The sequence below is a fragment of the Rhinolophus sinicus genome, linkage group LG11 (genome assembly GCF_036562045.2).
Source record: "Rhinolophus sinicus isolate RSC01 linkage group LG11, ASM3656204v1, whole genome shotgun sequence".
Classification (NCBI taxonomy): Eukaryota; Metazoa; Chordata; class Mammalia; order Chiroptera; family Rhinolophidae; genus Rhinolophus; species Rhinolophus sinicus.
In genome coordinates, this window is record NC_133760.1 from 34,287,522 (window position 1) to 34,310,569 (window position 23,048).

The window sequence follows — 23,048 nt, forward strand, 5'->3', positions numbered from 1 at the left end:
AGACCCTGGGGGGATGGCAAAAAGACCCAATCACACAAACCTACAAATTGGGAGCTATAGCTCTCCCAGTTCTTCTGTTTGATTCATGGAGTCAGCCAACAATACTTATTGAACATGTACTGTGTGCCAGGAATTGGGCTGGGCAGTGCAGATGAAAAAATAAATCAGCTCTGGTTGTAAACAGCGGACAACAGCTGTCCACTGTGGTACACAAGGGGCGGGGGCATTTGTAGTTGCAGAAGATGTGCTCAGAATTAAGTTAAATGCCTAATATGTGGGTTATTACATCATGTGAGTTCCATGCCCAACTAACACTTCTCCTGTTTGCATACCGTCCTGGGTGCACAGGGTCTCCTTGTGTCTGGCTAAGCAGAGGTATGGAAGTAGAGCTGCAGGCAGGGAGTCGACACCCTGAAAAGGTTGATCTGGTAAAGTTCCTTGAAGATGAGGAAACCCACCTTTTTGCCCGCACCTACGTGAAGGTTGTGTATGAGTGACACCTCCAGAGTCCCTGCCCTACAGCTTTACTAAGGTCTTCCAGAAAGGAGAGGAGGACAGTTTGGGATTTGCCATACATAGAAATTCAGCAAAGATTAGGGTTGTGTTTTCCTTTTCCTAGAGGATGTAACATATTGATTTTGTCAATACAAGGCCCAAATCACTAGATACATACAAAGTCAAACTTTAAGTTTTCACCTGGCTCAAATGAGATGTCTGATATGCACACAATTTGGAAACTGCAAGTCCTGGTCTTTAGTATTCATGATTGTTATTATCACTGCACAAAAGAAGATGGTTCTGTGAATCCAATCTTAATAGAACGACTCTAGGACACTCAGTGTGTAGACCCAGCATAAGTCATAGGTGGTAGAGTGACTCTTATAGGGCTGCTAGGAGGACTGAATACAGCTGAACATCTGGCACCCTTCCTAGTGTGAATGTCTCCGTGTAAGTCAGCTGCCATTTCTCCCCGCCCCCAACTCACTGATTGATGCTATTATCCCTGAGAAGTCAGCCAGGTTGATACAAATTTTGCTTTCTTGAGGGGAAACCTTGGCAACCAGAAGAAGGATAAACCAGAGCCAGAGGAGGTGATGTGAACCTGGGGGAAGCAGGAAAGGCTGTATCAAGGTGTGTGTGCGAATACGCGTGGCCTTAGGTTCTCTCATTGCTCTCAGATGGGGGAGGGACTCAGCTGTCACTTGGCATATGGTTCCTGCAGATCAGTCACTGAAACAAACATGTTAGTTTTCAGAATTTCCTTGGCTGCAGATTTCTCTACCCACACAGCACTATGAATATAGACTAATTACAAGCCAACTCTCAAAATGTATGATTATGTGGTGGCTGATTTACAGCATTCTTCTTTATCCCTCCTCTGTCTGGGGCTGGGGAATGAAAGAGCCAAGCATTATCTGTTAGACTTCAGGGAGCCCTGGGGAGAGCCGAGATTCCTGTTAGCTAGGTGAAGCTTTCTGGAGGTTCCCCCAACCCCCTCAAAACAGAGAGCATACTTAAGCACCCAAGCTAGATGGGAAAACAGTGTCCTTTCTTTCTCTTGTGTTTTTTTTCCTAGCAGTAAAACATAACTATGACAAATGACATTATTTGAGGTGTTTAGGTATATGTGTGTGTCTGTTTAAAAATGGAAAGACCCAAGCATTAGGAGATTCACGTCCTTGTTCGTTACTGTCTTGCTGTCTGACCTCAGGCAATTCCCTTCTCCTCTCTGGGTCTCAGATGATAGGATTGGATGAATTGGCTTTAACATCCAATGGGCTATGAACATGTATACATTTTCCTTGAACCCCAGGGTTTGATTCAACTGGAAGCATAGATAGAGACAGAGGGGAACCAAAAGTTCATTTCATCCAGTCATTTATTTTAATGATGGCACTACTGAGGGTTAGAAAGAGGGGGAAGGACTTACTTGCAGTAGCCTTGTCATTGGAGACACGAGGTCCTGGGTTTGAACCCCAGCTCTGCCACTCAATCATCAGTACAGTTTTTTTCTTTCTCTCGGTCTTAGTTTTCTTATCTGTAAAATGGGGGTGAGAGCAATGCCCACTTGACAGTGTTATCGGGGGGATTCAATGAGAGCCGTTTTGTCTAGCAGTCTAGTCTGTAAACCCCTGGAGGGCTGAACAGAGTACCCTCCCCCAATCATTCATCTTTGTTCCTCAGTTTTTAGCGCAATGCTTGCCCCCTAATGACCACTTATTAATTATTGAATAAAAAACAATATCTGAATATGGGGAAGCAGCCCTCCCCAGGCCTGGGGCATGGAACTCACTCGCTATGTGTTCCTTTCCCAGGGTATGTGATCAGTTAATGGTGGAGCTAGGACTGGATTCACATTTCGCTGAACCATGCATACCTGCTGCGTGAGCTCATTTTCAAAGCCAGACTGTGCCCTTTCAGTTCTAAAATGAAGGCAGAGAGCTTTTGGCGGCTTCCATATGCTTTTAAGTTAATTTCTTTAGGTGGAGTCCTTTTACTTTTTTTTTAACGATACTCCAAAAAGCGCCTCCCTTGGTTTTATTTGCTGCCGGCCACTCTGAATCCAGCATTCTTGGGTTTAAAGGCTATGCAAACCGCAGGGTGGGGAAAGCACACTGACATCTGACTCTCCCACCTCAAAGGGCTGGTGGCACTGGCCCTGGGCCTGGACAGAGACCAGGTGGACTGCAGAGTGGGTGCGATGCCCTCACCTGTCCTTGTCAGTGGTCCCTCCTCTCAGGGTTGTACACATAGACTCAAGGAGAAGCCGGGTTAACGTGGGTTGTGTGGGCTAGCCTGGGAACCCAGCAACGAGGCCCAGGAAGGATTCTAAGATGGCGCACCCTTCACCTGTGCTTTCCCGACTGAAAAGGCCACTTCCTCCCTTGTGATTTCGTGAGTGGTTCACCTCTCCTGATCCCTTCACTGTACCGCAAGGACGGTGAGTTTGGACCACGCTTCCTTATTTGAAACTAATTACAGCTCTCATGCTTGCGCAGCACTGCTTTGTAGGCACTGTGCTAGCTGCTTGGATAACTTTGCAGCACCCGAGGCTCGTCTCTGAGGTGATGAACCCCGAGTCCAGACAACATAACTCTCTTGCTCAAGGATTCATGGCCAGGAGCCCAAAGCCAGGATCTTTGGGGTCTCTAAGTCCACGTGTTTTCCAGGAGCCCATGTTGCTTGTCTGCTTCACTTACCTGCAGTGTTTCACCTGCAGCATCTTTGTGAGGGTCAAGAAGCCTCCCTGGGCCCTGCACGCTTGGGGATGGCCTTCTGCTCTCTGGTGGAATGGCTGCTGTCCCCAACCCCTTCTCTCTCACACAAATGTGTAACCTGCTATCTCTGAGTCTGCCATCAGGGTCCCAGTGACTCCCAGCCTCATCTCCCCCTGCCCTTCACACATCATCTACTCTGGAGGAGCTGGGCTCCTTCCCTTTCCCACCGACCCTGAACTCCTACCACAATGATTGCCCACCACCACCTTTGTGGGGCAATGCGTCATTATTCTCCGACAGACTCTAACTATAGCTTTGTGTTTCTAACTAAATTTTTCCATCCATTTTTCAATTCCTCTCTTTTAGGAGTCCTCATGGGTAGCCTAGGTCAGAACCATCTAGAGTTCTAGTTGGCTTGCTAATACACAGATTGCTGGGCTCCACCCCCAGGGTCTGAGATCACTACATCTGGGAAAGGGACCGAGAGCTTGCTTTTCTCTCAAGTTCCCGGGTGATGCTGATGAGGTTGGTCTGGGGTTTTTAAAAGAGCTCTGTGCTAGTCCTTTACCCAACACGTGCTTACTAAGAGTCTGCTAGGGCCTTGCTACTAGAAGAGGAGAGCATTCGTCCGCCCACTGATGTTTGAGAAGCATTGTGCTAGAGAACGGACATTCTGCCAGTGTAGGTAGCAGTTCTCAAGCTGTAGTACACTTTAGAATTACCTGGGGAGCTTTAAAAATATTCTCTGCCTGGACTCCACCCCAGAACAGTTGAATCAGAATCTCTGAAGTGAGGCCTGCTGTCGTTACAGTCTGTAAGCTCCCTAGAGGATTCTGAAGTGTAGCCGACCGGATGGAGCCACTAGTCCAAGGAGGCACGTCTTGTAAATGGGAAATTACTCTGCCTGGTTTAACCACGTATTTCACGCACCCGCCTGTTGGGCTGAGTTAGAGGGAAGGGCTTACGCTGGCTGTTTACAACCTTGGGTTTTAGGGCCATCTCTGCTTTGTGGTTTTAGGCATGTGTCTCACCCTCTCTGGTCTCAGATTCCTCTGGGACCCAGGGCTGTGGTGGGGTCTGGAATACCTTTCCCCCTACAGTAATGATTCTATAATGACCAATGACATAAAGATGAGCTTCTGTCTTGCTCTAGATATTAATAAACTCAGGACTGGTATAGTACTGCAAACAACAAAGAAGAAGTAAAAAAAAATAAAAATACAGCAAACCTGTTTGTTTGGAGTCATTAAAACAAGATGGGATTGCAGACTCGAAGGCCCCTGAACCCTATCGCATCCATCTTACCTTGTAGAAAATATCAGGGTTTTGCCAGTGAGGCTTTGCTTATAGCCATGATTCTCAAACTGTGGTCCTGGACCAGCAACGTCAGCATTCCTTGGGACCTGCTAGAAAGGCCAATTCTGGAGCCCCATCCCAGACGTACTGAATCAGAAACGCTGGGGGTGGGGCCCAGCCATCCATGGTTTCCCCACCCCCCAGGCGGTGGTGACACACACTTCTGGTCAAGAACCACTGAGCTAGAGAAATGCTGCTGTGATGTGCTGCTCCATTCCAGGCCGCAATCCCAACTGGACATGAGGACCGGACATCAGTCACAAACTCCTGCGTCCTGCAGAACACCGAGTTTTCCAGTTTGCTTCAAAACAAAGAGATGGAAGAGAGGGTGGCAACGTGTGTGTTGCATTCATTGGCAACTTTTGGCTTGTACAACGCAGGGGCTGTTTCTTCTGGTTGCTTTTGGCTTTGAAATCAAATGTCCTTTGCTTCACATAGAAAAAAGGGAGATGCCGTGGTTACCTCATATGATAACCTGAGACGGTTATAGTTATTTTTCTTTAACTGTATTGATATTCAAGCCACTCTTCTGACTGTCCTATTGCTGCAGTTCTAGCAATCTAGTCAGGTTATGATGGGCAAAAGTTATTATTTAGACGTGTGTTGTTCTGTGCAAAGAAAGTGCCAGAACATTCCACAGAAATGTCGGTCAGCAGCTAGACCATGATTCTGGCTGGCAAAAGGGTGGGCTTGAAAGGCTTTGGAGGAGAATGGCCCCATGGTGTCAAAGCAGTTAAAAGGGAAGGTCTCCTTTACTTTCAGCACAAGAGGGCTGCCTAGAAGGATTGCAGGTCTGCTTTTATGAATATGAGACGCTAAGAAATGTGGCAAGTGTGAGCCATGGGGGATGATGTCACCTTGATCCACCAATTTACTGCCGCCAGCAGTCAAAAGAACTAAACAGCTTCACAGGCTTCTCAGTCCACTTTCATTTGCTCACCCAAAAAGGTGCCTGGGACAATAGTGGCGGGGTGTGACATTGATGTGATATATATTTGCTTCCACGAAAAGGAGCAGGTAGGTGCCTTTGAAGAGCCTGAAAAATGAGAGAGGATTCTGATCCCCTCCAGCTTTCCGGTACCCTCAGGAAGTAAAAATAGGGTTTTGCATTAATCTGACTCTTGTTTGACTAAAGTTTCCCTTCAGGACAATCAGCTCTGGAACCCCCAAACCGACGGTTGCCTCTTGCACCATCAGAACAGCTGCCTGTTCTCAGGCAGATCCCAGAAACCTCCAGCATTGCAACCTGCTTTTGTGCCTGTTCACTAGCAAATATTTGTTTGAATTTTACCTGAAGATGACAACACAAAACCCAAACATCGGGTAATGGCATTTTGCTGCCTGCTTTCTTTAATTGACGTCTGGTTGTGTTCTCCTTCGCCCATCCCTCCTCCAATTTAGCTCTGGAAACATCTGTCTTTTTATCCATCAATAGAGTCTCAAAAGGGTAGCAAACCTGTTAGATAAAATATCAAAGTTATGAATTCTGATTTAATAAATGTTCATTCGAGAGATGATTCATGGCATGTGTGCTGACTTTCAATTGCTTTCTCAAACAGTTCGTGCTTCATTTCATTAAGAGCTTCAGTCAATGCCAACTGATTAATTATCACACACCCGTCATCTTTTGTTTAGTAAACACGTGCACGGCACCTGTCTGGGTTTGGCCATATAGAGCTTTATTTTAAATGCAAATAAAAATGTTTAGAAATAGATATTTTCAAATGCTTTTAGAATTCGAGTAAAATTATATCGGAAACCATTAATTTCTTTGCTGAAGAAATGCCTATTGGGTACTTACAAGTGCTGTCTGTAGGCTAAGGATATACAGTACCTGCCGTCAATGATCTTCCGGTCTTGGGCTGCAAACCCATGATGTAAATGATTTTCATCAGAGTCATTCCAAGTCCTGATTGTTTGGGGCTTATGACTTTGGGGTGTCAGCTGGACCACAAAGTGCCTGTGTGACATTGAGTCAGATGTATCAACTGTCCAGGGCTTGTTTTCTCCTTTTTCAAACAATCGTGTGGGATTCTGTTGCCTTTCATGTCTCTAGCAGCGCGAGATTATCTGCTCCTAATTTTCAAGGTAGTTTTGTTTGTTTCTCACCTCAATTTTAACAAAAGAAACCATAGAATAGAAACACCGAGGCTTAGCTAAGACAGTCCCATAATTAAGGAGAGTTCTTCATCTCACAACACCTGTTGATCTTTTTCACCTATCGAGTGTTCATGCTGTTGCCGTAATTCCCACAGTCAAAGGGAAGCTCTCATTCTGAAAGAAATTAAGCACCTTTTAATAGGTGGAAAGGAATGGCTGTTTCATTTCAAGTGTAGTCTCTGAAGGTTTTTTGTTGTTGGTGTTGATGGTGATTTCTTTATAATTATTATTTTTAAAAATAAAAGCAATTTTTTTCAAAAAACAATTAGATAAGGAAAATTCTTCACCAGTGATCGCTGGGGGTAACCTGTGTGATTCTGGTCCCGAAAGAAGTGGCTTTCTGAGGCACAACTTGACTTCCTCCAAATGACCTTGTCCCAAGAATCACCAAAGTGGGATGCCAGGCTCAGGCGGACGCTCACCGGGATATGTTCTCCTCTGTCTCAGTATTTTTACTTGGCTAATTGTGGGTTGTCATGGCCAACAAGGGCAGCCTTGAAGTGCAGGGGCGTTTACGAAGGGGCATTGTTGGAGCCAGAGCACAATGTTGGATGGCTTGGAGGGCACAAAATGAGATACCCAGAGGTCGCTTTCCTGGTGGGAGAAAAGCCCAGGAAGGCAGCTGCCACTGAGACCAGTGAGCTTCAGACATATACAGTCTGCTTAATGGTGCTTTCTGTTGGGCCTGGAGGGCGCCTTAGAATAGGGGGACCATCCTTTCCCAGAGGGAAGGCAGGCATCACAGAGGTGGTACAGGTGGGTTGCTCATGTGCTTTATGGTCAGCCCCGGGAATGAATCCCGATTCCACCACTTTGAGAGACGACTTTAGACAAATGATCCTTAACTTCCCTGTGCGTCCGTGTCCTCGCCTGTGAAATGGGTATGCTTACTAATAACGGTTGTGAGAACTGACTGTGTGAAAGGTGGTGAAGGGCTTGCCCCAATGACTGGTAGATATTAATTATAAGAGTGCTGACGATTTATTTCCCTGTGTGTTCATATTACCTCCCATGTACAAGCACTTCACAGGTTCACAAGCACGTCTATATCCCAAGTCTCTTTTGGGTCTCAAGGATGCTCTGAGGGAGGGACTGTGAACTATGTTGCCCAGATGAGGGAGGCCTGCCTAATGTGCAGGACCGCAGCTCAGCCCGGAGCTGACAGATGTCTAGTCTGAGCTCTTTCGGCCTCATCCCAGCCGGGCCGGGGGGATCCGCTGAGGAGCTGGCAGGCAGTTCTGTGACTGGTTAACTGGGTGGCCGGTTTTGAATGGAGGAATAATGGCCTTGAATCCAATTTCATTATTTCTTTTTTATAATATGCATAGTGCTGTTTTCTAATTGTAGAGCAATAGATAATCATGGAAGAAATTTTGGGCCACATGGAGAGATATAAAAAAAAGCGACGAAAAGTTCCCCATAATTAAGTCACCCAGATACCCATAAGTATTTTCTTCATATTTTTCATATGTGTGTATATATAATATGGGTATTATACTGTATGAGCATAATCTTGTAATTTGCAAAACAGAGTTAATATAGCACATTCTTTTTTTAAAAAATCATTTAAAACTTCATAAAAGTCATGATTTTTAAACATTTTTGCTTCATTTGTTCCATCACTCGCTCTTTCTTTCTCTCTCTCGCTCTCCCTCTGTGTGAGTGTACACCTATATGTGTGTAAGCATACACATTATCATTATTCATTGTCCTCATCATTTGAAAGTAGGTTGTCTATAATACTCTGTCCTCCCTAAAAACTTCAGTATACATTTCCTCAAAACAAGAATACTGTCTAACCTACCCCGGAACAACTATCTAAATCAGGAAATCAGCACTGTTCTCCAGCCCTGTTCAAATATCCCAACTGCCCCAGCAGCGAAGCCTTCTTTCTGGTCCAGGACTCCATCCACTATCACGAGTTGCATACGTCATTTTAGCCTCCTCCAATCTGGAACCGTTCCTTAGTCTCCTTGATTTTAATGACCTGACACTTCTAAATAGGACAGGATTTTTCTTCCATAGCATGTTTCTCAGCCTAAGTCTGTTTCTTAAGGATCAGAATCCAGCTGTCCATTTTGGGAAGAAATACCACAGAAATGATGCTATGATCTTCTCAGTGGGCCAACCATGCCAACCCATCCTACCCTATCAGGCCAATTTTGGTCACCTGGTCAAGTTGGCATGTGCCAGGCTTCTCTAACCACGAAGTCACCAGTGTCCGTTCATAATTTCAGTATCTTGCACTCGCCTTGGCATCTATGGATCCTTCCTGCTGAATTAACCACCTCTGTGATGGTTGTCATGGTGATTTTCATGATTTCTCTATGTTGGTTGGTTGGTATTTACTCTAAGGAAGAGCTTCCCCTTTTCCTTCATTTATTTGTTAGTTTGTTTATACCAGTGCGGATGCATAGAGTCTTATTCAATGGGTTAAATATGTTCCTGTTATTATTTATTTTGATGTTGAAATTGTCTCAGTCTTGGCAGTGGGAGACTCTTCAGGCTGACTCTTCGTGACCTTTTGAACATGTCCCCACCATTCTTTGAGCACTTCTTTACTTTCTGGCGCTGAAAGAAGTTCCAAGGTCACCTTGAACTTTTCCTGCCCCAGCTTTGGAATCGGTTATTTCTCCAGGGAAATCTCGTTCCTTTGAGCAGAGAATGGTATTTAGAAGCCAAGATCTGGGCAGTGGGTGTGTTCATAGCTACTGGTGTGTCACTGCGTCGAGGTCCAATGAGCCAATGGAGCTCGGAAATCTATGTGTGATTATGTACATACACACATCTAATGATCTGTACACACACACACACACACACACACACACACACACACACTGGCCCCTGTATCAGAGTTTCTTAATTAGGGCACTATTGACATTTTGGCTGGGGTAACTCTTTGTTATCTATAACGCTGTCCCGTGTATTATAGGTTGTTTCACAGCATCGCTTGCCAGTACCCACTATATGTCAGGAGAGCACCCTCCCCCGCCCGGGTTTTACAACCTAAAATATCCCCAGGCTTGCCAGTTGTCCCCTGAGGGACAAAAAAATGCTCCTGGTTGATAGCCATTGATCTATACAGATTTCCATATCTACTTATGTATGTATTTAAAAATATGAATTCATACCGATACCTTTATTCCCAATCTAGCACCTCGATACCTCTAATTCTAATCTCCCTTTCCGTGTTTGTAAATCCTTCCTCTGACCATTATCCTCCATGCACTTATTTATTTGCCTAACCCTCATGTATGAAGCCAGTCTCTCTACCGTGCTGGTCACTTCTCCAGCCACTCAGACCTTCCACTGCCATCTCCAAGCTCCTACTGCCTCCTCCTCTGGCCTCACAGGCACACCAGGCCAACACCACAGTCCCTTTTATGATTGTATTCCGCTATGTTAGTTTTCCATGCTGAATTTTAAATTCCAGGAAGGCAGGGAGCAAGCCTGTCCCATTCATAGCTGAGTCCCCGGTGCCTGGCATGGAACTGGTATGCAGTCAGTACCAAGACCTCGTCTTATAGACGAATAGAGGAATCTCTGCTGGGCTTTTCCATTTTATGGCAGCAAGGAAACATCACCTCTAAGCCCTTGGATCTTTTTGTGTGCCCATTTTCCAGGGAGGAAAGACAGGGGCTGAGCTCCAAGCCCCTCACACTATATGCTGATGCAAACGGCTGAGTGACTCTCTGCTTGAACTCGTGCTGTCCCACTCCATCAGACAATGTACCCTTTCTGACCACATCGGGTTTTTCTCATTTTGCACGGTTTAAGAGCTGAATTTCTAGCTGCCAGCAAGTGTTTATTTGTGACTCTGTCTGACAACAGGGAAGCTCTTCTTTGCTGTCCTTTCCTGCCTGACCCCATCCTTAATAATCCCACCACCACACTGCTCCCTGCTCCTGCCGCTCTGTAGCAGCCAGCCTGCCTTGGGTGGAAAAAGACTGTTTCTCTGGCACCCTGAAGGGTTTTCAAATAAAGCTCCTTTCAGTTCAAAGACACCTGGCCATCAGTACCAACAGCATTACTTAACTGTAAAGCGAGGCACGGGGATGCTGGGGTGCTGTTCCACTTCACCCTGTTATTAGAGCCCAATGAGGTGATTTTTCTTGTGGGCTATGCAAATATTTCTGCATAGTTCAAGTGCACCAAGCCCTTCACCTTCTACCTACCTCCTACAGTCCACAGCACACTCTGGGCGGCTGGCTTCCTATAGACCAGGCCTGGTGGGGGTACCAGGCGGTATTCCAGAAAACAAGCAGGCTCTGACCTGAAGTTCTCCCAGTCTTGTTTCGAGGTCACAGCTCCTTTCCCCACTCACTGTGTAGCCTTCAGAAACACGACCTCATCTGTAAAACAAGCTGGAGAGCCTGGAGCAAATTGAAGGCTACTTTGAGCTTGAGCATGCAGTGATTCTCTGAGGAGTCCTTCCTACTGGGGAAGTGTCAGGGGACAGAAAAGGATCCAGCACTTGATGGCAGGAGATCCTGATTCTGGTCTAGGCTTTGCCATAAACTTGACCTTGGAGCAGCTCTGTCTTGTTCATCCTTGTAGCTGGGGTCCCTCGGAGGGTGCCCGGTGCAGAGTAAGCATGCAGTAAATACATCCTGTGTTTGCTCCTGTTGGAGGAATTGACATCTTAGAACTCCTCAGGCGCCAGTGTCCTTACCAGTAAAATGGGTGTAAGGAAGGAGGATTGAGATCGTGTACAACAAACACTGACTCCAGTATCTGGCACAGGTTACCATTTCCTTGCTTGATTCTGGGCTATCTGCTTCCAAGAGAGAGCTCTTCCTGCTTTTTCAATTCTGGGCTCAGCGCTGGACAGTGAACGGAGCTGAGAGTCATGGAGTGCCTGCTCTGTGCCCCCCACACAGCTTGTGCTGTCACATTTCATCCTCACAGCAGCCCTGTGACACAGAATTATAATCACCACCAGGTTACACATGAAGAAACTGGCCCCGGGCAGGTAAGGCATTTCTGTGAGGTCACTAGGTTAGGAAATTGCAGAGCCAGGTTTCAAACTCCAAGATGGCCTGACTCCAAAGTGGGTGCTCTTTTCACTGCACCCGCTGCCTCCCAGGATGAGGGGGCTGTTTGATGTATCTGCTAAAGCCCATCCACTCACCCCTGACCCCTAGTCATCCTTGGTGTGCCCAGGCTCGTGCTGCAGGAAGAGTGGGCATGCCAGGAGGGCTAGGCTCCACTAATCTGAAATGGGGTCTTTGCTGCCTGCTGTGCCACCTCTTGGTAGACAGAGTGGATCAGGCCGACGGGTATTGGCAGAGAAATAACCACAGCATCCTCCTATCCTTTAATTGTGTTTGATCCAATGGCTAATGGGATCATTTAGCAAAAAAGAGTAATTGTAGGTGTGCCTGCCTCTGATGGTTGCCACCAGATCAATGGCCCTTTATCATCTTCTGCCTTCCCCGCCTGGGTTGCAGGCAATGACATCAGATTGGTACTGGTAGCATCAGTTTCTGGGAAGGTAAACATACTTCATGACCATCCTGATGCTGGTCGATGCCCTCCAGGACCTTCCTGTGCCGGGAGCTTGCAGCTGCCTGGGGCTTCTGCCCAGAAATGGGCCTCATATCTCAGTGTTCTCAGCACGCGACACACCAGGCCTTAGGTGCATATGGCAGAAGGCACGTTTGTCCTGAAGGCACCCAGCGAGCCTCCTCCCTGAAACAGCACCCACTACACAGAATCAATTTCCCATTGACTTTCAGCCCCATCTCAGACACTGTGTAATTCTTGTCTGAGGGTTTATAAAGGCCATTGACTATCTTATGAAAGATTTAAACACTTACCTTTTGGCATGTGAGGGTTCTATATATCATGATGCCTTTTTGACAATTTGGGGGGGTGGCGATGAATTGAGGGAGGGGTAGTTGGCGTTCCCACAACAGGTGTGGCTCCGACAGACAGTGCCTGCCAGACCTGGTTGGACAGAAATGTGAATGGATCAATAGACGGGTGCTTGTCATTCGTCACCCAGGGGGCTATTTTCCGTGGGGAGGTAGGCTCCTCTTGCTCCATTCTGTGAACAGATCACACGGGACACAAGGTGACCCAGACCCCAGCACTGCCTCCACCGGGACCAGGGCACATCACTGGGACGTGATGGGAAGCAGAGGCAGCTCTTTAGCACATTGGGCTTTCTAGTTAACAAAACCGGGAACGGTAATGATGACCCTTTGCTCTTGGTTAGCTCCCTTCCATGAGGCGTGTCCATATCTGTTCTCTTTTTGGACCCACAGAATAACTCTGGAAGTGGAGTCAAGATTGCTGTATTCATGTTACAGATAGGGAAACTGAACTTCAGAAAGGTTAAGTGTGTATTTGGCCGAGATAATGCCACTTTTCAGATAAAGGAGTGTTCTCCAGTTTACCTCTCCCCTACTCTTCTACTGCTTGTTCTTTTTCCATTGATTCTCATGTTGTGCAGTGTGTGTGTGTGTGTGTGTGTGTGTGTGTGTGTGTGTGAGCAAGGGAAGCAGATCCATGCTGGGTCACAACAATGTGCCAGCAATATCAGTGGCACATTGCTTTTGGTTGGAGGGTGGGGGCCATTTAGCATGGAGCTGGCTGGGCCCCCAGGGGCCTGGAGTGGCGCCGTGTGGTTACCTCGTGGAGTACAAAGCCGGTGGGAGGGAAAGACAAATCAAACTGAGTGGTTATCTGACTGCCTTCTGCTTGGTATTCTAGGGCGAGACCAAATGCTCTGGTGAAAACAGTTTCTTAGAGAGGACACAAGTGCATCTCATGTCATCAGGGGTCGGGTGCTCAGTTTGCTGGAGGCCGAGCGTCAGGGCTCAGCCTGCTCTGCTTTTCCTTCATCCTGGGCTCCCTGTGGTGGGTGTGCCTCCTGGGCACAGCCCATCCCTTCTCCTCTTTTTAGAGTCTCCTCCATCATCTCCTTTTCCTTTCCCTCCCCTGCATCACGTATCTGTGAAGTTGTTTGTAGCCCCGGGGACTTCATGTCTTTTACAGCCTCTGTGCTAACACATATGTGGCCCAACTGCTAAGGGCTTTCTCATATTGGACCTTGTAGACCCTGGGCTCCTGTGGGCAGATATCCCACATCACAGTGGCAGCAGATCAGCTTTCTTTCCCAACTCTGCTACAGACAGTGGACGTGGGACCTAAAGACAATCTCTTCTCTTTTTGGGATATCAGGGTCCTCATCTGGAAAGGAGCATTGGAGTGACTGCCCCATGTAGCTCGGTCAGGATGCTAGAAACTAAGGATGGAGGGTTTGCACAAACAGTTGGGTCTGCAGTGGAAGGCGGACGGGCCTTTTGGTCCTGGACTTGCAAAGGTCACATGAGACAACACCCGGGTCATACGGAAATTGCCGTCACAGCATCTTCTCATGGAGTGCTGCCTTCTGTAGTAGGAGAACCATCTCGAGAAATAACCACATAAAATTTGTTCCTAAAGAGGACATTTCCATTATGCTATAAAATTATTCCAATTTGGGCTACATTTGATGAGTTTCCTTGGAAAGTTCTGAAAAGCTTTTCAGTCCTACTAAAAGCACTTTACAAAAGAAGGAAATGGGTATGTGCCCTGACTGAGGGGAGCTCACATCCAGTTAGAGTCTCAGTCACCATACTTCAGTTCGTCCTTCTGGTGGCCATGTCCAGTGCCACCAGATCATAAAGGGGCTTCCTTGTACAACACGCATTGGAGAGCAGATTGTGCCCTGTGATTCAGTAGGAACCCTTTTAGGATGATGAGCAAGGAGAGGAACATTCTTATTTTCCCTTGTTGGCATGGAGTCGGGGCCAGATGGGGGAGGGCACGAGTTAGATATCTTGGGCTGAGTCTGGAAGGATGACACACGTCACTGATAGTGGGAAGGAGAGATGGGAAGGATTCAAAAGCTATTACACAGGTAGAATCAGAACTGAGAGAGCCTTGAATCATTCAGTGGGAGAAGTGAGGAAGGGAAGAGAGTCAAGTACAACTCCATGTTTGTTTTTGACCTTCCTAGAGTAATTGCCTGGGAAGCCAGACTGCAGAGCCCGTGGAAGGTGAAGGAGCAGAGACAGGGAGGGTAGACAGCTCTTTGAGGAAGCTTGTCTGTGTGAGAGAGATGGAGGGTGAGGGGACATTTGTCTTTTCTTTTTAAGGTAAGGGAAGTCTGAGTATATTTATATGCTGGAGGGAGGGGCGTCTTCGGTGAGCAGATGCCTGGCAGTAAAGAATACAGAAAGGATAACTGATGGGCCGGACTCCAGAGTGATGCATGGTACAAAGGAAGTTGGAGGCAGATGCATCTTTCCTTGGGGGAGGAGGATGTAGGGAGATGTGGAGGCTTCTGAATATGTGGGCGATGAGACCAAACATTGAGGGAGTTTACACCGAATCCCACTCTTGTCACTGTGAAGTAGGAAGCAAGGTGCTCTGTTGTGAGTCTGGGGAGCAGAGGGACTGGGGGCTCAGGACAGTGGAGCAGTGGAGGGGAGCTGTCTGGGGATCAGGGTGTGTTGATGCCACCGCTGGGATGGGGCCCAGGGTAGGGCATGGCTGGGCCATTACCTCCAGCACGAGGAAGGGCTCAGTGGGGCAACGACAGGAATGGATGGTTGGTGTGGCCCATGGCTGGGTTCTTCTGGGAAGTGTGGCAGAGGAGACATAGAGCAAAGACCCAGAGAATGACAAAAATGACAGAGTATAGCAGTGGGATGAAGGAAAGGCCTAGGCAGGGAGGCGGCGTGCTTGGAGAACAGCTCAAGTGATTGGCCGTTATGATAAGGCCACACAAAAGATGTCAGGTGATTAAGGGAGCTGAGAAGAAACAAGCTGTGGTCAGAAGTGAGATTTGAAATTTCAGAACCAGAAACATTCTGCGGGAACGTAAGATCCACGGTGTGGCAGCTGAGGCCGTGGTGAAAATGGCCACTGACTGGATGCTAAGTACAACACAAAATGCTTTAGATAGATTTTTCACTAAATCTCATCATAACCCTTGTTTTCTAGATAAGAACCTGAGGCCGAGAGGGAAGAGACAGCTCGATCAAGGAGCCACAGCTCATCATTGTCCGAGGCTGGCATGTGCAGGTAGGTGGCCTTTCTCACACTCAACTGCGACTCCAACACGCTGTCCGTATGTCACTCTGTTGGCTGAGACAACTCTGTGCATGTTAATGCCCCTGAGGATGGTGGCCGTGTTTGAGGTGGAGAGGAATATGGTCAAACAGGGACTGAGTCTTCCATGAAACGTTGACCTGTACCGAGATGATGGCTGCAGCACAGTCTGCCCACGGCAGCCCCACCGCCCCGCTCATGGGCCAGAGTCACCTCTGGCCTTCAAAGGGCTGATATGCGCCCTACTGGGCATATCAGTCCCCTTCATGGTGGGCACTGAGCTCCCTGATGCAGCGGCTCTGAGTCTGGTAAGCAGAGGCCGGCCCAGCCATCAGTGGTGAGGAGTGGAGTGCAGGAGGGACCAGTGTCGCGGCTGCTGCTGTCACAGGAGGCAGCGTCTCCCACAGTAAAAGCACCATTGAGCAGGGTGGTGTGTTGACCTGGGAGAGTGGGTGGCTCTGTGCCCTGCACCACACTCCCTCATCACGCCACCACGGGGAGTCCACCGGGGGCTGTGTTTTCCAAGAGGTGTCAGTACCCCGGACACATTTCAAATTGTATGGTCGTTTTCCTCAGAATAATCCTCCCGGTGCGGTCTGGATCCAGGCGAGTGACGCTGTGAAGACTCTGGTTGTCCGCCAAGTTTGTCTAATTATCCCAATTGGTTTTTTGTTTTTTTGCTCATTCTAATTGAACTGCTTTTCCCTCTCTGTGTATCCCATCATTAAGAGGCTAGCATGGTGTGTTAGAAATATCTGTATTCACTTGTTTATTTGGCAACTATTTATTGGATCCTTCAACAAATACTGGAACGCGGGTTTTGGAGGAAGGTGGACTTGGGATTAATCATAGTTGCGTGCTATCCCGGTAGGCAGGGGCCACGTCATAACATACTTTGGATGTCACACATGAGCTGTTTTTAACCTGTAAATGATAGGGGCACTCTGGGACCATGCGGGAATTTATTACACTCCTGGATCCTGTTTCTTTTTCTGTGCAGTGGGGCTTTTGTATCAACTTGGCACAATGTCTGAGACAAATCAATGAGAAAATATTGTTAAGGGTCCAGTGCAGTGTCTGGCGTCTGGCTACATCTGAACCTGTCGATTCCTCGTCCTGCAGATCCCCTGCACTTTGTACTGACAGGTGAGCAGGTGTGCTGGTTGCATAGCAGTGGCCAGGAGAGATGTGGGTTTTGGCACCGTATTCAATCTTATGGCAAGGGTCCCTGTAGCACGGGTGGCTGAGAGTCCAATCAACCCAGCTGCGAGATGTAGACATTTTGATTGGAATAAGAAGAGAGTTTTAAAGAGTTCATTTCAGAGTGCACTCCTGTAGTTCCTATCAGCAAAGCTCTAACCTCCCTCCATCCAGTTTTGCTGGTCTGGACTGGGTGTAGTCAGGGGGTACAGTTCTGCTTGGCCCCAGTGTTTGCACAATAATTCTTGAGGCTGGGACCGAACGAGGTATGAAATAGTTTGCGATGCCTTACCATTCAGGAAACTGGAATTGCATTCTTCACACCAGGTACATTTTCCAGATGATCTAGGCCTTTTTTGCGCTGGCAGCTTCCATTGCAGCATTTCTGGACCCATATAAGTTTTCTATCCTTATTTTGGTTTTGTGGGAAATCAAAGTTCTGCCTTGGCCTTGCTGCGTGTTTCAGCTTGGGTATTATATACTCTGGCTTGATGTCATGTTTCTTCTCAAACATGTCGTGCCATTTATTCAAACAAAAGAAGCACTGTGATTCTGTGGAAAGAGCAAAGGGTTTTGAATGATGCCACCTGGGGTTGACTCCTGGCTTTCAACCTCTCTGAAGTCCAATGACATAATGTGTGAGCAAATGACATAAACACTGCGAAGAACGCTGTAGATATTATAATTTTATTTATTATTATCCTTTAGTTTATAGATCAACACCCACATTTGGAGGATAGGCTGCAGCAGTGTCCCAGACTCTTTGTTAAAATATCATTAATCTGTCAGGCAATTAATCAGGAATAGGAGTAAAAATGTTTCTGCCCTCATTGTTCACCTTGAAAAGCAGTCTTTGGTTGGTCTGATCTGATGAGCGGTGGGCGATAGGAAAGTTTGGAGAATCTGTTTTCAGAGTTTTTCTTTTTTGGGGAGGGGGTTAATTAAAAAAGCGAATGCGTCATCCTCAATGACTGTAATGGAGATTAAGTGGCTAAAGTTCACAATAGTGTCAATGTTAATTAAAAACCATCATTGTGTCTGTCAGACTCCGTGCATGGGGAATGGTGGGAAAAGTTGATGGTCTGGCTTCAGAGCTCAAACAGCTAATTGCCCAAGGTCCCTTTTCTCCTCTGTGCCTGCCTCACCCACAGCTGCACGCACTCTGTCCTCACTGTATCCTCCTCTCCTCGGGAATCTGCCGTGGCTCCCTACCGCCCAGTAAGTTCTCAGCGTCTGGATCTTCTCTCTCTCTTGGACATCATTGGCTGCTTTCTCCCACTCATGCTCTGTATTCCAGTGTTTCTGTACTGTGGTCTCCTTGAGATTTACTGTGAATAAGCCTGTTAGCTGTTGTAAGACCAGCGCTCCTGAGGAGCACCTCTGCCACAATGCTCCCCTCATGACGCTCTAGGCCATGCTCCTACAAGAATGCTCCACTTTCTAAACTTTACTTGGTGCCAGCCCCACTTTCTGCAGAGTTTTGTCTGAAGTATTAGGTTGGTGCAAACATAATTGTGGTTTCAGACCACCATGAATTTTAAATCATTATAACTAGGCTCAAACACATCTTTATGAATCAAAATAGGAACCATTACAGTCAATACATTTTTGCCAACAAGAAATAAGTTTGTTTATTCCTGTAGCATAAAAATCTGTGCTTCGGGATTCAACGAACTCTTGGAAAGCATTTTCTGCATCCTGCTGGTTGTGGAAGCATTTTTCCCAGCAAAAAGTTGTCATGATGCTTGAAGAAGTGGTAGTTGGTTGGCGAGAGGTCAGGTGAATATGGCGGACGAGGCAAAACTTTGTAGGCCAATTCATTCAACTTTTGAAGCGTTGGTTGTACGACGGGCGGTCAGGTGTTGCTGTGGAGAAGAATTGGGCCCTTTCTGTTGCCCAATGCCGGCTGCAGGCATTGGAGTTTTTGGTGCATCTCATCGATTTGCTGAGCACACTTCTCAGATGTAATGGTGTCACCGGGATTCAGAAAGCTCTGGTGGATCAGACTGGCAGCAGACCACCAAACAGTGACCATGACCTTGTTTTGGTGCAAGTTTGGCTTTGGGAAGTGCTTTGGAGCTTCTTCTCGGTCCAACCACTGAGCTGGTTGTCTCCGGTTGTTGTATAAAACCCACTTTTCGTCACACGTCACAATCCCATCGAGAAATGGTTCATTGTTGTTGTGTAGAATAAGAGAAGGTGACACTTCAAAACAACGATTTTTTTGATTGGCGGTCAGTTCATGAGGCACCACTTATCGAGCTTTTTCACGTTTCCAATTTGCTTCAAATGCCGAATGACCATAGAATGGCCGACGCTGAGCTCTTCGGCCACTTCTGTGTAGTTATAAGAGGATCAGCTTCTATGGTTGCTCTCGGTTGGTCGTTGTCAACTTCCGGCGGCCACTGCGCTCCTCGTCTTCAAGGCTCTCGTCTGCTTTGCAAAACTTCTTGAACCACCACTGCACTGTACGTTCATTAGCAGTTCCCGGGCCAAATGCGTTGTTGATGCTGCGAGTTGTCTCCAATGCTTTACGACCCGTTTTCAACTCGAATAAAAAAATCGCTCGAATTTGCTTTTTGTCTAACATCATTTCCATAGCCTAAAATATGTATAAAATAAACAGCAAATAATAAGTCACTAGCAAAAAGCATAAAACGAGAAATGTGCATTAAAATGATGTATAACATAACCACATTTATGTAAGAAGGTGTTCCAATGTCAAATGGCAAATTTCAAAAATGCAAAAACTGCAACTACTTGTGAACCAACCTAACAGACTAGACCGTGCCCTAAGGTAATGCACTGTGCCAGCTCATAGCCTGTCAGAAACTTCTCATAGAATGAGTTGCTTTAGCAGATGCTGAGATCCTTGTAACTAAGTGTATTCCTACAAATCCCTGGTAGGGACAGTTGCCCCTCTTACAAACCTGCTTTGGTCGCTACACACATACCTCCCTCTATTCCCTCTAGCCTGGAGACTAAATGAGCTGGACTATACTTGATTTCTATGTATAATCACACAGCTCTTATTACAGTGTCTGCACAGAACATACCTTCAATAAAGTTCACCAAGTGCATTCATATTATGGGTTCCCATGGATCTTTAGAGGCCCGCGTCATTGAATTGGGAAAATTCCCAAAAGCTGGTAACCTACGCTATCCTTCCCTGGCATCTATGAAGTCGGACTAGAGCATGAGGCAGCGATTAGGAGAGGTCTTTTTAGAATGGTGTATAGGTTTTCTATTGCTGTAATGGGTTATTACAGGCTTAGTGACTAAAACAACTGAGATTTATTCTTTCACAGTTCAGTGGCTTAGAAGTCTGGCACAGTCTCACTGGGCTAAAATCAGGGATCAGCCTGCCTTTCTGGAGGCTCAAGGGGAGAATCCGTTTCCCTGCCTTTTCCAGCTTCTGGAGACCACCCACATTCCTCCATTCACGGTCCTCTTCCTTTATCTTCAAAGCCAGCAACGGTTGCATCTCTCTGACCATTCTTCCATGATCATATCTCCCCTGACTCTCTCTTCTGCCTCCCTCGGCCCTTGTACTGTGTATTCTAACCTGGTTTGGGAGGAGCCAGGAGTGAGTTTAGGTTGAGCACGAAGGGGCAGGAAAAGGGGCCAGGCTTGCCCAGAACTAGATCTAGAGTAACAGTCCCCCATCAGCACTTGTTCCATGCCTGCTTGATGGTGCTCATGACATCTTACCCCAGTGATGTTCGTGAGGGATGCTCTGATGTGGAAAAGGATGATGGTGGTAACCCAGAAGCCGACGGCTGATGTTATCTGGACAAAGTGACCTGTTGGACCCTGGGTCTACTCTCAGGAAGAGTCTGTCTCAGATAGTCACATGGCGCATCAGTCAAAGATATTTCTCAAGCACTTCTTTGGTGAAGTTTGGAATGCTGCACAACTGATTCTGAAATTTGTAAATATAAATCGTCGTGATTACACACATGAGTGTGGCCTAGACTATGCCAGCAGGGGTTTGAATCAAATCCCATCTCAAGTGGAGGAAGCAAACTGGACAGACTATTATGAGTCCTGGGTTGAAGTCCTCCTTTGCCAGGTTCTGTCTTGGGTAAATGCCTTTCCTCTGAGTCCGTGAATCTGTGCAATGGAGTGTAAAACTCCTATCTCTCAAGATTTGTCATGGAAACAAAAAACGTCTCGCTTTGTCCTGCTTCTATCCCACACAGCCTCTGGACAGTTGCACTCCTCATATATCAATTTCTTAGAAATATGTAGTTCTTTGAGCACCTCCTATATACCAAGCACTGTGCTGAGAACTAGGGAAATGGAAAACAGAAAAACATAGGCCTTCCCTTGAATAGCTGTCAGCTTCCTATGGGAGGCAGGCACACAATGGTTTATGATTAGTGAACTGGAGAATGCCTCTGGATGGCTCAGGCCCAGAGCCACCCTTTCCTCACAAGGGTCCCAGTAAGGGATATGCATCGCATACACCCAAGGGAAGGAAGCAAAAGGCTACAGAGTAATGTGATTCTGTTAACTGAGTAGAGAAAAGACCCAGGAAGCCAGAGTGTGCTCTGCTGAGCTCCCCTACTTCCTAACATACCAAGGATTCACATGAAGGCAATTCTTAGAGTCTACTTTGTCCCAGCATCCTCCATGCCCAAAGCTGCATCTCAGATGTCTCTCTCTCTGGACGCAAGGTACACACAGGGAATTGCAAACCATTTAGTGCTGCTTGAAGCTGAAGTCAGCAGGGCTTCAAGAGATGAGACTGACCCCCCCAGGCAGGTCCCAGTTCACCAGGGACCAGTGATATCTGTAGAGTTTCTCATAATCCTAAGAACAAGTGGTTTGGACTTGTATGTTCATTAAAATCACTTGCAGAGCTTTAAAAGAGGTGGCTCCATGGGCTGGTGCCTAGATAGTGGCGCTCACTTGCATAGGGGGCAGTGAGAATTGGGTGGTGGCAGGGCCCCGAGAGAGTCAGGGCTCTAGGTCACCCAATTCTGGTGTGTAGACTCAGGAGAATGAGGGGGTTTGGATGTCACCTACTGGCCGATCAAGTCCATTGGAATCAGGTTGCCTGGGCTAGAGATTCCTTGAAGCCACATAGGAATAAGCTTTTCATGAGAGGCCAGCATCTTTCCCAAATCCTTACACTGACTTGGCTTTAAGGGTATGAGGACGAACTGTGCTGAGGAAAACATTCAAATGTTTAAACAAATCCAGTAATGAGGACTCACTTCCTCTCAAGAGCCCTGGTCCCATTTTGGGATCATTCTGACTGTTAGAAAGTCTTCCTCCTCCACCTACAATTCCACCCATTGGTTCCTGTTCTGTCCCTCAGCATTAGTGGAGTGAGCAAGAGTCTGTGACGCTTGAGTCCTGTTTTAGCTGAAATTAGTAATCAATAAAATCTACGGTCAATAGGCACAGGACAAAATAAATAGTCACATGAAGGTGACCAATCCTAATTTAATGAGAGTGATTCATCACTTTAAGTCAAGTGTTATTGGCCCCAGATATTGGAATCAGATTCTTTAGCAGGGGGATGGAGCTGCAAGGGGAAGGGGGGAGAGGGAATATATGTGGGACCTCAGGTGCCTTAGTTCCACTGATGCTCTGCTCATGAAAAATGGGCCTCTTAGCACAGCTGTCACCGAGCGACATTTATATGTTGCATCTGGATGGAAAAATGATGAGCGTAAATACTTTTAATGTCCAAAAACACAAGCACTGACTATCTGGTGAAGAAAGTACGAGGAAACTCGTTAAGAAATATGTTTTTGTCCTTGCACTGGCTTAAGCATCACAATTAGCATCCACACCCACACAACATGCAGACATCGTTATAGGATGAATTTTGAAAATTGAGTCCCTCAAGATTTCCGGTTCCCATGCCAAGTGTGTATGTTTGATGTCACTTAGATCTTGGTTGCGTGAAAAAGAATGCATGTTCCAGCACTTCCATAGCTTCCTAAAACATGTGGCTGACACTTTGTGCTTCGTGTGTGAAAAATAAGGCTCTGT

General features: G+C 46.8%; 1 long non-coding RNA gene across 1 annotated transcript in view; it reads left to right on the forward strand.

The window, feature by feature from the left end:
• The first annotated feature begins 2,769 nt into the window (after positions 1–2,769).
• Positions 2,770–23,048, forward strand: part of LOC141567688 (uncharacterized) — a 246,374-nt gene continuing 226,095 nt past the window's right edge. Inside the window, exons 1-2 of the long non-coding RNA XR_012490509.1 lie at positions 2,770–2,941; positions 15,732–15,812. This is a non-coding gene — a long non-coding RNA (uncharacterized LOC141567688). The remainder of the gene's footprint in view (positions 2,942–15,731; positions 15,813–23,048) is intronic.